Genomic DNA, 14974 nt, shown 5'->3' with positions numbered 1-14974 from the left:
GTTTGCCTGCTAATAAATCTGAACATAAGATGATGGTGACCTCACCAGTGGGAGGGGTAATAGAGATTTCTCGAACATGCTCGAACATAGAAATTTTTATGGGAGAACTTAAGCTAGTCGTGCACAACTTACGAGTCATGGCAATTAGGGGGATATCGATATAATATTGGGAATGGATTGGTTAACTGCGAATTTACTACTATTCGTTGTAAGGAGAGACAAGTATCATTACAAGCCCTTGGAAAGGAACCAATTGTGTATTATGGAATCACGATGAATCGGAAAACGTCTATCATCTCCGCACTCCAAGCCACTACGATGTTGAGAAAAGGGCGTCCTGCCTATCTGATCTATCTACAAGGAGATGAGAAGGAAGAAAGGAAAGTGGAGGATGTTGTTGTGGTACGAGAATTTCCAGATGTTTTTCCTGAAGTCTTACCTGGCCCATCGCCAGATCGACAATTAGAGTTCACAGTCGACCTAGAGCCAGGGTCGGCACCGGTGTCTAAGGCCCCATATCGAATGGTGCCTAAAGAGTTGGAAGAACTCAAGATAAAACTTCAAGAGCTTATGGACTAGGGTTTCATTAGACCCAGTGTTTCACCGTGGGACGCGCCTGTGCTTTTCGTGACGAATAAGGATGAGACGATGAGGATGTGTATCGATTATAGAGAGTTGAACAAGATGACTCTCAAGAACAAATATCCACTGCCGAGGATAGATGACCTATTCGACCAACTTCGAGGAGCCGGTGTGTTCTCAAAGATGGACTTAAGGTCCGGATACCATCAATTGAGAGTCCAAAGAGAAGACATACCGAAGACTGCTTTTCGCACGAGATATGGTCACTATGAGTTCGTGGTAATGCCGTTTGGATTGACAAAAGCACCTGCGGTATTCATGGATTTGATGAATCGGGTATTTCATCCATATTTGGATAAATTCGTTTTGGTCTTCATAGATGACGTACTCTTCTACTCGAAGGATGAGAAGGAACATGAGGAACACCTGCGAATCACTTTAGAGCCGTTGAGGAGTGAGAAACTATATGCCAAATTCAGGAAGTGTGAGTTTTGGCTTAAGGAAGTGAACTTCCTTGGTCACATTATGTCGGCAGAAGGAATTCGAGTGGACCCCGCCAAGGTTGAGGCGGTACAGCAATGGGAAGCACCTTCAACACCAAACGAGATTCGGAGATTCCTAGGCTTGGCAGGATACTACCGAAGGTTTATAGAGGGATTCTCCAAGATAGCGAGACCCATGACCCAACAACTCAAGAAGGGGTGTAAAAGTCAATTGGACTCCGGAGTGTGAGGCAAGTTTCCAACTGTTGAAGAAGAAGCTAACTAGTGCACTAATTCTAGCCTTGCCATAGCCTGGAGTGAACTAAGTGGTATACACTGACGCTTCGAAGGTGGGACTTGGATGTGTGTTGATGCAAAACAACAAAGTGATTGCTTATGCGTCACGACAATTGAGGCCACACGAGTTGAACTATCCAACCCACGACTTGGAGTTAGCAGCGGTAGCACACGCCTTAAAGATTTGGAGATATCATCTCGACTTGGACCACAAAAGCCTAAAGTATTTCTTCGAGAAGAAAGATTTGAACATGCGCCAACGAAGATGGCTCGAGTTGGTGAAAGCCTAATTCGCGAGTTTAGCAAGATGCGTTTGGAAGTGGTGAGGGCACCTGAAACAGTGGAGGCGCGAATCGCCACTTTAGCTGTTGAACCAGGCCTAAGGTTGAGAATTATTTAAGTACAACGGATGGACGTGAAATTGGAGGAAATTCATGTGGAAGTACGAACCGGCGGATCTAGGAATTTTAGTGAAGAAGGTTACAATGCCCTTACTTTCGAAGGAAGACTATGCATACCGAATAACGAGGAACTCAAAAATGAAGTTATGAGTGAAGCACATGAGACTCCTTACACCGCTCACCCAGGAAGTACGAAAATGTATCAAGATCTGAAGAAGTCCTTTTGGTGGAATGGTATGAAGAGGGACATAGCGTCATTCATCGAGAGATGTTTAGTCCGTATGGGAAGTTACAACCACTAGAGATTCCTGAGTAGAAATGGGAGCACATCGCCATGGATTTCGTGACAGGATTGCCGAGGACTCTGAGAGGGAACAGTGCTATTTGGGTAATTATAGATCGACTTACCAAGAGTGTGCATTTCATACCGATTCTCATAAGCTATAGGTCCAACAAACTAGCTCAAATTTACGTAAAGGAGATAGTTCGACAGCATGGAGTCCCAGTGACTATCACATCCGATCGTGACCCAAAATTCACCTCAAGATTTTGGATAAGTCTACAGAAAGAGCTTGGAACCAAATTGAACTTCAGCACAGTCCGAAAGAACGATCCAAACTCTCGAGGATATGTTGAGAGCCATGGTACTCGACCGAGGAGGAAGCTGTGAGGCAGCACTACCACTGATTGAGTTCGCCTACAACAATAGTTTCCAGGCAACGATAAACATGGTGTCGTATGAGGCATTATACGGAAGAAATTGTAGATCGCCGATCTACTGGGACGAAGTTGGCAAGAGAAGAATATTTGGACCCAATGCAGTTGAAGAAATGGTGGGAATCGTTCGAAAAATTTGTGAAAGGATAAAAGAACCTCTAGACGGACAGAAATCATACACGGACGTCCGACGAACTGACTTACAATTCCAAGCTGGCGACAAAGTTTTCCTGAAGGTATCCCCGTCAAAAGGGATAAAACGATTTGGCATCAAGGGTAAATTGAAGCCGTAATTTATTGGGCCTTACGAAATTCTTGAAGGAGTGGGCCCCGTCGCATATCGACCGGCGCTACCACCAAGTCTTGGAAATGTGCACAACGCTTTTCATGTGTCACAGTTACAAAAATATGTGTCTGACCCGAAGCACGTGATCCATTACGAAGAAGTCGCCTTAAATCCAGACTTGAGCTACGAGGAGAGACCCCAATCTATTTTGGACCGAAAGATCAAGAATGTGAGAAATAAACCTGTTGCTTTTGTGAAAGTACTTTGGGAAAATCATGGGCAAGAAGAAGCCACGTGGGAAAATAAGGACAAGATGATGGAATTGTACCCATAACTCTTTGCTTGAGGGCAACAAATTTCGGGATGAAATTTCTGTTAAGGTTGGTAGGATGTGAAGCCCCGATTTTCTAAACCTAATTTTTGAACCCTAAAGTACTTGCTTTTAATGCTATTAATGTTGCGAAATCCGTGAATTAATTGTTGCTGGATTAGAAATTGGTGAAATAAAATACTACGCGAATTAAAATAATTCCTTTCCGTGAGGAATATATATTAGACTCAATTCGCAAGTTGGATCGAATAAATTGAAGACACGACGCATCCGGGAAATCTTAAGGCTCGACTCAACATCTGCCGCAACATCATCGCTCAACCTGCACATAGGGAAAACATATGCAGGGCTGAGTACTTAATATACTCAATGGGCTCATGCCGAAAACATTTGATAAAAGTTATGTCATCCATACCATAGTGAACTCGAGTTTGACATTTAGAAGAGAAATATCATCAAGTATCACAAAAACAGTTTCATAGTCTAGCCAGACAAAACAATCTCCACACTTTCTCAACAATCAATCATTCACATCCTCATACCATAGTGCGACGAAAATGTGGCCACACCATTCACCCACGAGACCGGCCGACTAGCAAGGACGGCTCACCATCCCACCAGTGTACACAGCCTGATAGGGTTTGCGGCCCTACTCAGACCCGAATTCGTTTAACACAGCCTTATAGCCTAACGGAGCAAGCTCAAACAAACTAGGCATCAGGCAACAATCTCAACATAAAAACAATCATGGTATGACATAACACTTTAAACCACCCACTATAACACCGTATCATACTTTTGAAAGCGTAAAAGAGTTTAGTAAAAGAAAGCCTACCTCGCTTGCTTATACAACACAATTCACAACTTTAATGCAACCCTTGCTCTTTGTACCCACGTATGCACAACAACCTTTGTCAATACCATAACACAATCAGTTTTTCCATCAACATATTTATCATGCATGCCCTATCGTTCCTTTTATCGTTTTCTTATATTGTCCATCCCAAACGTTCACCAACATAACGGAAATGAAACTCTAGCATACATCACCGTGCAACACATAACCACATCATAGGATACGTTCCTTATTCACACATGTATCATGTAATGCATTCAAAGCTTGTCAACAAAGCTTATTTCAATAAAACCAGAATCTGGCAGAACAGCGCAGTATTTTTGTAAAAATCATTAATATTCCATCCGATCTCATATGAAGCTCAAATTTGGTCACCAAACAGTAGACACATAAAGGTTTGTCCAGTTAAAATTCCACACCAAAATCATATCTTTTGATCGGTCAAAACAAAAATTAAACTCACTGGACGAAACACAATTTCTGGCATGACTGCGCAGTTAAATTGAAAAATTCGTTATAAATTCGTCCGTCACAATTGAAGCTGAAATTTTGACATAACACAGAAGACATCTGACACTTCATCCAGACTATAGGGCTATGTTAAACGAATTCGGGTCTGAGTAGGGCCGCAAACCCTATCAGGCTAGTGTACACAGGTGGGATCGTGAGCCGTCCTTTCCAGTCGGCCGGTCTCGTGGGCGAATAGTGTGGCCACACTTTCATCGCACTATGCAAATGTTGTGATTGATGGATTGTTGAGAAAGTGGGGAGATTGTTTTGACTGGCAAGTCTATGATAATGTTTTTGTGAACTCGATTATTTTCTCAAGTTAAAACTCGAGTTCACTGTGGTATGGATGACATAACTTTTATCAACTGTTTTCGGCATGAGCCCACTGAGTATTTTTATAGTACTCAGCCCCGCATGTGTTTTCCCTATGTGCAGGTTGAGCGGTGACGAGCAATTGATGGTGCTGAGCAATTTAAAATTGAAGCATGTTTTGGTTAGTTGTGAACTACGAGTGGCGTTGTGTCTCCACACATGACATCACTCTTTCTCTTGAACTCTTCCGATGAGACATTATTTTTTACTCATTTCTCATTTAGCTTTGAACCTAATTATTTAGATAATGTCAACCTCTTGGCCCTTTTTATTAAATATTAATTATTGGCCAAACTCTTTATTGAAACCCTAGTTTCCTTCGTCTGTTTAATAAGTTCTTTTAATCACGATCACCCGTATTTATTAACCCTAAAGGGCGGTCGTGACACATTCATTGTACGATCTCTGTTAGGTAATAGCATCAAGAAAGGATCATTTTGGTCGTTATAACATCATAGTAACTGTCACGTCTTAAAAGCTTATTTCATAAGATAACTCATATTTATGTGTTTACTTGGCCAACAAGCATACCTTTTGAATCGAAATTCACCACACACATACATTTTGGATGTCTGCAACGTAATGGCATAGAAGTCAAGATCATTTTGGTCAATAGAGAATAATAATCGTTGTTGTCTCGTGGAAGTTCGTTTAAATCTTAACTCTTTATATCTGGGTTTACTTGGCCAACAAGCAAACCATTTCAATCCAATTGACTTACAAACTTTTATTGTACGATCTCTGTTAGGTAATAGCATCAAGATTGGATGATTGTGGTCGATATAACATCATAGTAATTGTTACGTCTTAAAAGCTTAATTCATAAGATAACTCGTATTTGTGTGTTTACTTGGCCAACAAGCAATCCTTTTGAATCAAAATTGCCCACATGCATACATTTTGTGATGTCTTCAATGTAATGGCATCGAAGTCAAGATCATTTTGGTCAATAGAGAATAATAATCGTTGTTATCTCGTTGAAGTTCTTTTAAAGTTTAACTCTTTAAATTAGGGTTTACTTGGCAACAAGGAAACCATTTCCATCCAATTGACCTACAAACATTCATTGTTCGATCTCTGTTAGGTAATAGCATCAAGATATGATCATTTTGGTCTGTATAACATCATAATAATTGTCACGTCTTAACAGCTTAATTCATTAGATAAGTCATATTTATGTGTTTATTTGGCCAACAAGCAAACCTTTTGAATTGAAATTGCCCACACACATACATTTTGTGATGTCTGTAATATAATGACATCGAAGTCAAAATCATTTTGGTCAATAGAGAATATTAATTGTTAGTTGTCTCGTGGAAGTTCATTTAAATTATAACTCTTTATATTTGGGTTTACTTGGCCAACAAGAAAACCATTTTCATCCAATTGACCCACAATCATTCATTGTACATATTTATTTCTCTTTCATTCACATACCAAACTTTCAATTTGATATAACTTTCACTCCCATTAATGACCTCAATCCAACTTAATAGTATATTTTGCACATCACATATTCTTACAATTTATTTTTATTCATCTAAAATGATTGCACATAACAACTTTGTTATTTAAATGCTTATTATTTTTTATTCTATTTTTTCTTTATTTATCCTATTTCTTCCTCTTTTATGGATTATTTATAACATGGAGTATTAAAATTTTGATTGGGAAAGTTGAATTTATTATAATTACTTACTTGGCTGTTTTTGGAATATAGCACATCGTGTATCATCATACATTTTCACCAAAAAATGACTTTGTTTAACCCAATAGAAAGTCATAAAATCTGCAAAGTTCAAGTTGTGATCTTTGTGAAATTTCGTCCATCCATCATCCAAGCACAATCTTCCAGTTGAAGTTGTTGCCACTTTTGTTTCCCTAAGTGTTGCTAAATTTATCATCTATTGTGCATATTGGTCTGATTCTATCTCCAAATAATCTTTAAAAGCTTTTTGGAAAGATTCTATTTTATCAATTTTCATAAAAGTAATTATATTTCTTGCATCCAGATTATACAATGAATTTTATTTGAAAAAAATTAAAAGTACAAAACAAATTGAAGAATTCTGTGAAGAATTATGGAATATCATCGTAGAAGGAAATGCATGCTCCCTTCGTCCGCCATTAGGAGTCCCGGTTCACTTTACTATAAATGGTAGGTACATATCACTTTCCACTAATTCATTCCATTCACATTCTATTATAAAACTAATATATAAAAATTGGCCTCATATTTCACTATCTTTTCTCACACACTTTCTCTTAAATTTCTTAAAACACGTGCCGAACTCAAATGGGAATCCTAATGGCGGATGGAGGGAGTACCATTTTTGATTGCTCATGTAGGGGAAATACTGTGAAGAATTCTGGAATATCATTGTAGAAGAATACATTCTTCATTGATGTAGCCATCTTTTTTCTTTCCATTGTTGACAAAGAAAATGTTTGGAAGATGGAGTTGGTTTGAGAGAACATACACTAGAGTAATTTATTTTGTGTAGTTGTAGTTATTACTGCATTGGTATTTGAGAGAACATAGACTAGAGTAATTTATTTTGTGTAGTTGTAGTTATTACTGCATTGGTATTTTATTGATTGGTAGGTGAAAATGATTTGAATTCTTTGTAGTGTTCAACTAAATCATTATTGCTGAGCTCAAACTGCTCATTTATTAGTTTTTTAATACTACCATTCATGTCAATTTATTATATTCATCAAATGGTAATAATAAAGGATTACATTAAACTGTTATTGTTTGTTTTACATTATTGCGTATTAGATTTTTTATTGTGCTACATGTTAATTTTTAAGTTCTTATCATGTTATTGAACATTTTTTAATTTTTTAATTATTAAAAAATAATATAAAGTTTATATTAGAATATCTTTTATTTTCTTACATATATGATCAATTTAATTCTTATGAATTCTATATCATAAGAATGTCATTTGATGAACAAAATTATTCGTTTTGATTAGTTCAGTCCATGTTGTGATTGGGACTACTGTAGATGATTTGAGTTTGAAAATTTAATAAAATATTTATTCTAATTTTATATGCATACCCAACTTTCAATTTAATACTTTAGCTATCATTCCTATTAATAACCCCAATCCAAGTTTATAATATATTTTGCAAATCAGATATTCTTATAATTGTTTTTCTTTATTTATCCTATTTTTTCCTTTTTTTATTATCAATTTTCTCCATTTAACTCAATAAATATTTATTCTTAAATATTGTATCTAAAATAAACTCCTCACACATATCTTGCACGGAGTGTAGGATTATGTATACATCTGTTAATTATAAATGTTGTCAGCTAAGCAACCGCAGGGGTTGAAGTAGTAAATAGTGGGAAGAAAGTAAGGTAAAAGAGAGAAAACATTGTACTCTCTTTTACTTTACTTTCTCTCCATTTTAATGAAGGGGTTGTCAGCGGAAGCGTGCATTTCTAACGGATCACATAAAACTAATCTATTTAGCAGATTATTTAGATAAACTCTATTCGCGTAATTATCACATGTATCATGCTCATAACTTGAATTTTAAACATGCTTTAGCACAAATAATCCCTAAAACATGCTTGCTACGGAGTTAGCCAATTTACCTTGTTGATTCACTTAAGAATCGAAGATGGCTTGCGTCTTCTTCACGTGAAGATCTTGAGTACTCGACCTCGGATCTTCTGACTGGTGTCCCGGACTGTAAACTGATATTTGTGTGGGCAAATCTCACCAGTGTACTAGGACTTAAATAAAGAAGACAGAATCCTACTCACGGAAGGAGAGCAAATTTCATTTCTCTGTCTATGATGAGGGGGGATGAAATTTTGTGTGTGCACGTGTATTTTCTGTCTCCTTTATTCTCCTATTTATATTAAGTCACATATTGGGCCCAGTCAGGGATCTAAGGAAGAATTTGGATATGGCCTCACCCAATTAGCTTTTTACTAATTAAATTGAACCAACAATTTAATACAAGCTTATATTGGAATATTACAAGCAGCCACTACAGAAGTAATATTGCACTGTATTTCCAAATCCGAAATTACAAGTATTCCGGTTTCCTTTTTGTGCGTGTAATTTATTTCCCCCGCTTAAGACAGAAACATCCATTAATTAATCAACGTCTACTATGGACTTAATTAATTAACATATTTTAATCTCCAAGAGTGGACTTAGCAAGAAACTCTTATTTATTATTCATAGAGTAATCAAACTCCAACTAGCTAGGTTCCGAATAATAAAACCTTGTTTCGAGCTCCTCTTGTGGATGTTATCAAACGAGACTCACCTCGCGCACGATTCAACATAATAGCAATCCTAGCACCGCTAGATATTGTTCGCCACTACCCAATATACCAGGATCATTGGGTGACGAAAAATCCGCACCTATTGGTAAGTCAAAGTAGTAGATACTCAATATCGTATGCTCAATGCTAACGTACATTGATTAAGAAATTAATTGTCAAGGCCTCGTCTTTCAGTAGATAGCATAAAGACTCGTCTTGCTGTTTCGATCCACTTCAGTGCTATACCACACCAACGTCATCTTATTTCAATAAGGCTTAGAAATAATCGGACTGACATTGCAACCTTTCACGATAGGTAGTCTAGGCTTATCTAGGTTGTGAAATTCTTATTTTTCTTTGTTCAGAGCTGACCGTGTTACCTTAAATTGAACGACGCCCACAACCGGTCTACTAAAACAAAGATTTAGACTTTGTTACATTTGCTTATACATTTAAATATGCAATAAACATCCATTAAATGTAAAACATAACAACATTATGACAAAAATAATCTGTTGCATTCATTGGAAAATAATAATTAGAGTTTTACAGTATTCAATCACTCGAAAGGTGATTTTTAGTATACAATCCCTAACAATCTCCCACTTATACTAAAAATAGCTTTCGAGTATACAAAATGTAGTGTAAACGTCTAAAATTTCTCCCACTTATACTGAAAGCGAGTTGAGGTCTTGAATGAGTCGAACTCCCATCCCTTCAACGTGGCGTTCAAACGGTTTCACCCCGATGCCTTTGTAAAAGGATCTGCTAGGTTGTTCTATGACGCAATCTTGACCACTTGTATGTCTTCTGTCTTCACTATATCTCTAATGATATGATACTTCCGCTCATGTGTTTGCTCGCTTTATGAGCTCTTGGTTCTTTCAAGTTTGCCACAGCACCAGAATTGTCACAATAAATAGTGATGCTCTTGGGCAGATTCGAAATCACACCTAAATCCATAAGGAAGTTCTTGAACCATACTGCCTCATTTGCAGCCTCCGAAGCGGCCACATACTCGGCTTCCATGGTCGAGTCCGCGATGTATTTCTGCTTCACACTCTTCCAATTTACGGCTCCACCTCCTAAGGTGAACACATATCCTGAAGTATATTTTCTCGAGTCCTGATCAGCTTGAAAGTCTGAGTCAATATATCCCAAAGGACAAAGCTCGGTTTCATTGTAAATTAGAGCATAGTCCTTAGTCCGTTTAAGTACTTGAGTATGTTCTTTACGGAAATCCAATGTCCTTGGCCCGGATTCGACTGATATCTTGCCACTATGCCAACAGCAAAGCAAATATCAGGTCTCGTACAAAGCATAGCATACATGAGACTTCCAACTGCCGAAGCATATGAAATTCTTCTCATTGATTGTATCTCAGACGGTGTTTTGGGGCACATCTCTTGAGATAAATGGATGTCGTGTCTAAAAGGTAAGAAACCTTTCTTGGCGTCCTGCATACTAAAATGACTGAGTACTGTGTTGATGTATGATTCTTGAGATAAGAACAACATCTTCTTTTCTCGATTCCGAAGAACCTTGATCCCGAGGATGTGTCCCGCGTCTCCCATATCCTTCATCTCGAACTGGTTTGACAACCAAGTTCTTACTGATGACAACATCTTTTTATTATTTCCAATTAGAAGAATGTCATCTACATATAAAACTAAGAACACTACATTCCCCTTTTCAACCTTCTTATACACACAGCTTTCATTTGAGCACTTTTCAAATCTAAACTTGCAAACAGTTTCATCGAAACACTGGTTCCATGATCTAGATGCTTGCTTAAGGCCATAAATGGCCTTCTTAAGCTTCCAAACCATGTGTTCCTTGCCCTATATGGCATATCCCTCGGGTTGTTCCATGTAGATGGTATCCTCAAGACCGCCGTTCAGAAACGCAGTCTTAACGTCCATCTGCCATACATCCCAATCCATATAAGCTGCTATAGACAATAGTATCCGGATCGATTTGAGCATGGCCACTGGGGAGAAAGTCTCGTCGTAATCGACACCTTCCTTTTGGGTATACCCCTTGGCTACTAGTATTGCCTTGAAGACTTTAACTCGTCCATCGGGTCCACGTTTACGTTTATATATCCACTTACTCCCAATGACAGTACAGCCTTCGGGTAGGACGGACAAATCGTAGACGTCTTTGTCTATCATAGATTGTAGTTCCGAATCCATTGCTTTCACCCATTCGCAATGATCGACATCTGCCAGCGCCTCCGCAAAGTTCCAGGGATCTGATACATAGTTGTCCGGGGAGTGATCCATAGATTCCCCCAAACCAATGTATCTATCGGGCTCATGAGAGACCCTCCCACTGCGGCGCGGCACTACAATGGTTGGAGTAGAAGTTGAAGTTTCTGGAATTATTTGTACACTAGGTACGGGTTCTTGGTTAATGGAACTTGTGACAGAAGTTAGCTTATGATTCATTACATAGTCTTCCTCTAAGAATGTCGCGTGAGTACTCACAATAACTTTCTTGTCTCGGAGACTAAAGAATTCATAAGCTTTCGATCCTTTAGGGTTCCCTATAAACAAACATACCTTCGTCCTTGATCCTAGCTTAGTTGGATCCTTTTCCAATACATGAGTCGGGCAACCCTAAATCTTGAGATGTTCTAGATTAGGCTTGCGCCCAGTCCACAGCTCATAAGGAGTAGTAGGCACGGATTTTGACGGTAAGTTGTCTAAAATATGGCTTGCAGAAAGAAAGGCATGTCCCCAAAATGAAATAGGTAGTCGTGCAAAACTCATCATCGACCGGACCATGTTTAGCAAGGTCTTGTTCCTTCTTTCAGCCACGCCGTTCAGTTGGGGTGTGTCCGGCGCAGTCAGTTGGGATTCAATTCCCGACTCTGATAAATAGTCCAAAAACTCGGCACTGAGGTATTCGCCTCCACGATCAGAGCGCAGGCTTTTGATACTCTTTCCATGTTACTTCTCCACATGAGCCTTAAAGTCTTTGAACTTGTCAAAAGACTCTGACTTGTGGCGCATCAAATAGACATATCCAATTTTCGAGAAGTCATCAATAAATGTGATGAAATATCGAAAACCACCTCTTGCTTCTATAGACATTGGTCCACATACATCGGAATGAACGAGCTCAAGTACTTCCTTGGCCCTATTGCCCTTAGCCTTAAAAGGCCTCTTGGTCATCTTGTCTTCTAAGCATGACTCACACTTATGAAAGGGTTCCTCCTCTAGACCTTTAATAAGATCTTGTTCCACAAGAGAATGGATCCTCATTTCATTGGCATGACCAAGTCTAAGGTGTCATAAGTACGTTTCGTTCATTGAACTTGAAGGTTCTTTCGTTTCTTTAAAATTTCGATGTTGTATTGAGTTCTGATTTGCGATTATTAAAATATGTAGATGTGATTGTGTACAGATCGATTTTCATGATACCACGACAGTTATAAGAACCATTTTTCTTAATAACGCAATTGTCATTAAAAGAAATCGAATATCCATCAAAAACTAATTTAAAAACTGAAATTAAATTTCTTCTAAAAGAAGGTACTAACAAAACATTCTTCAAAATCAAAAATCTATCACTACTAAAGCGAAAATAAACGTCTCCCACTGCAACGACCACCACTTTTGTAGCGCCGCCCAGCTGGACTTCGATCTCACGATCATGTAGTCGTCTTGTCACCTGCATTAAGTCAGGATCAAAACAAATATGATCAGTTGCTCCTGTGTCTATAACCCAAGTGCAAGTAGATGTCGAGGCCAAACATGACTCGGCTACTAAAGCTTGGTGCATACCTGTAGCCTTGCCCCTTTTAGGACAATCTGGCTTCCAATGCCCCTTTTCCCCACACTTGAGACACTTCCGCGTGGGCTTCTTGTTTGCCCTCTTCTTCTTCTTTCCCTTAGCCATCTTGGACGCTCCTGAGTTCGGTGCCGTCCTTTTTCCTGTGCTAGGCTTGGAGCCAGAGGAACGAGGCTCCAAAGTCATCAAGCCCTCCTTAGCTTGAACCATAAGGTCCTCTGCCGACTGAAGTTCAGTCAACAGCTCTGCCAAGATGTAATTCCTTTTGTTCATCTTGAAATTGAGTTTGAACTGCTGGAAGCTAGGGGGAAGAGTGTCACGGCCGCCCTTACTAAAGATAGCAAAGACGGGGAAATCGTGACTAGGGGAGGAACTAAGAAACGAAGAAGAAAATGGGGAACAATAAGAGACGACATTTAAGACAAAGCTCGACTAAACTTCAAGAGAAAATATTCTAAGGTATTACCTGGTTAAGCAGCGGATTAATGTCTCAAGGTCCTTTAAGTCATAAAACAGTATGGAGTAAAACGAAAGACTTTTAGAAAAACAAATTCAAACAAGGCAGCGGAAATAAGTTATCTAAAGAGAGTCATATGATGACGCCCATGTATGCAGACACGACGCATCCATAAATTCTTAAAGCCCGACTCAACATCCACCGCAACATCACTGCTCATCCTGCACATAGGGAAAACACATGTAGGGCTGAATTTACTCAATGGGTTCATGCCGAAAACATTTGATAAAAGTTATGTCATCCATACCATAGTGAACTCGAGTTTTACATTTAGAAGAGAAATATCATCGAGTATCACAAAAACAGTTTCATAGTCTGACCAGACAAAACAAACTCCCCACTTTCTCAAAAATCAATCATTAACATCCTCATACCATAGTGCGACGAAAGTGTGGCCACACCATTCTCCCACGAAACCGTTCGAGTAGCAAGGACGGCTCACGATCCCACCAGTGTACACAGCCTGATAGGGTTTGCGGCCCTACTCAGACCCGGATTCGTTTAACACAACCCTATAGCCTAACGGAGCAAGCTCAAACAAACTAGGCATCAGGCAACAATCTCAACATCAAAACAATCAAGGCATGACATAACATTTTAAACCACCCTTATAACACCGTATCATACTTTTGAAAGCGTAAAAGAGTTTAGTAAAAGAAAGCCCACCTCGTTTGCTTATACAACACAATTCACAACTTTAATGCAACCCTTGCTCTTTGTACCCACGTACGCACAACAACTCTTGTCAACACCATAACACAATCAGTTTTTCCATCAACACATTTATCATGCATGCCCTATCATTCCTTTTATCGTTTTCTTATATTGTCCATCCCAAACGTTCACCAACATAACCGAAACAAACACTCTAGCTTACATCTACGTGCAACACATAACCACATCATAGGATATGTTCCTTATTCACACATGTATCATGTAATGCATTCAAAGCTTGTCAACAAAGCTTATTTCAACAAAACTAGAATCTTGCAGAACAGCGCAGTATTTTTGTAAAAATCATTAAAATTCCATCCGATCTCATAGAAGCTAAAATTTGGTCCCCACACAGTAGACACATAAAGGTTTGTCCAGTTAAAATTCCACACCAAAATCATATCTTTTGATCGGTCAAAACAAAAACGAAACTCACTGGACGAAACACAATTTCTGGCAGGACTGTGCAGTTAAATTGAAAAATTCGTTATAAATTCGTCCATCATCAATTGAAGCTGAAATTTTGGCACAACACAGAAGACATCTGAAAATTCATCCAGTTAAAAATTAATGTCGAAATAAGATCGTTTGATCAGTCAAAAACTCGTTGGAACCTACTGTCTGAACACAACAGTTTTCATGCTCAACATTTACAAACCCTAGTTTGTCTATCATACATTCACACATACATATCCATGCTTCCAACACATAACCATGCTTCAAAAATGAGATTACAACCATGCTTTCCTATTCGCACATAACATTCACAACGATTCATCCACACACCCACACACACGTACATACACGCACACAC

The sequence above is a fragment of the Salvia splendens genome, chromosome 12 (assembly GCF_004379255.2).
Source record: "Salvia splendens isolate huo1 chromosome 12, SspV2, whole genome shotgun sequence".
Lineage (NCBI taxonomy): Eukaryota > Viridiplantae > Streptophyta > Magnoliopsida > Lamiales > Lamiaceae > Salvia > Salvia splendens.
This window is presented reverse-complemented; position numbering follows the sequence as displayed.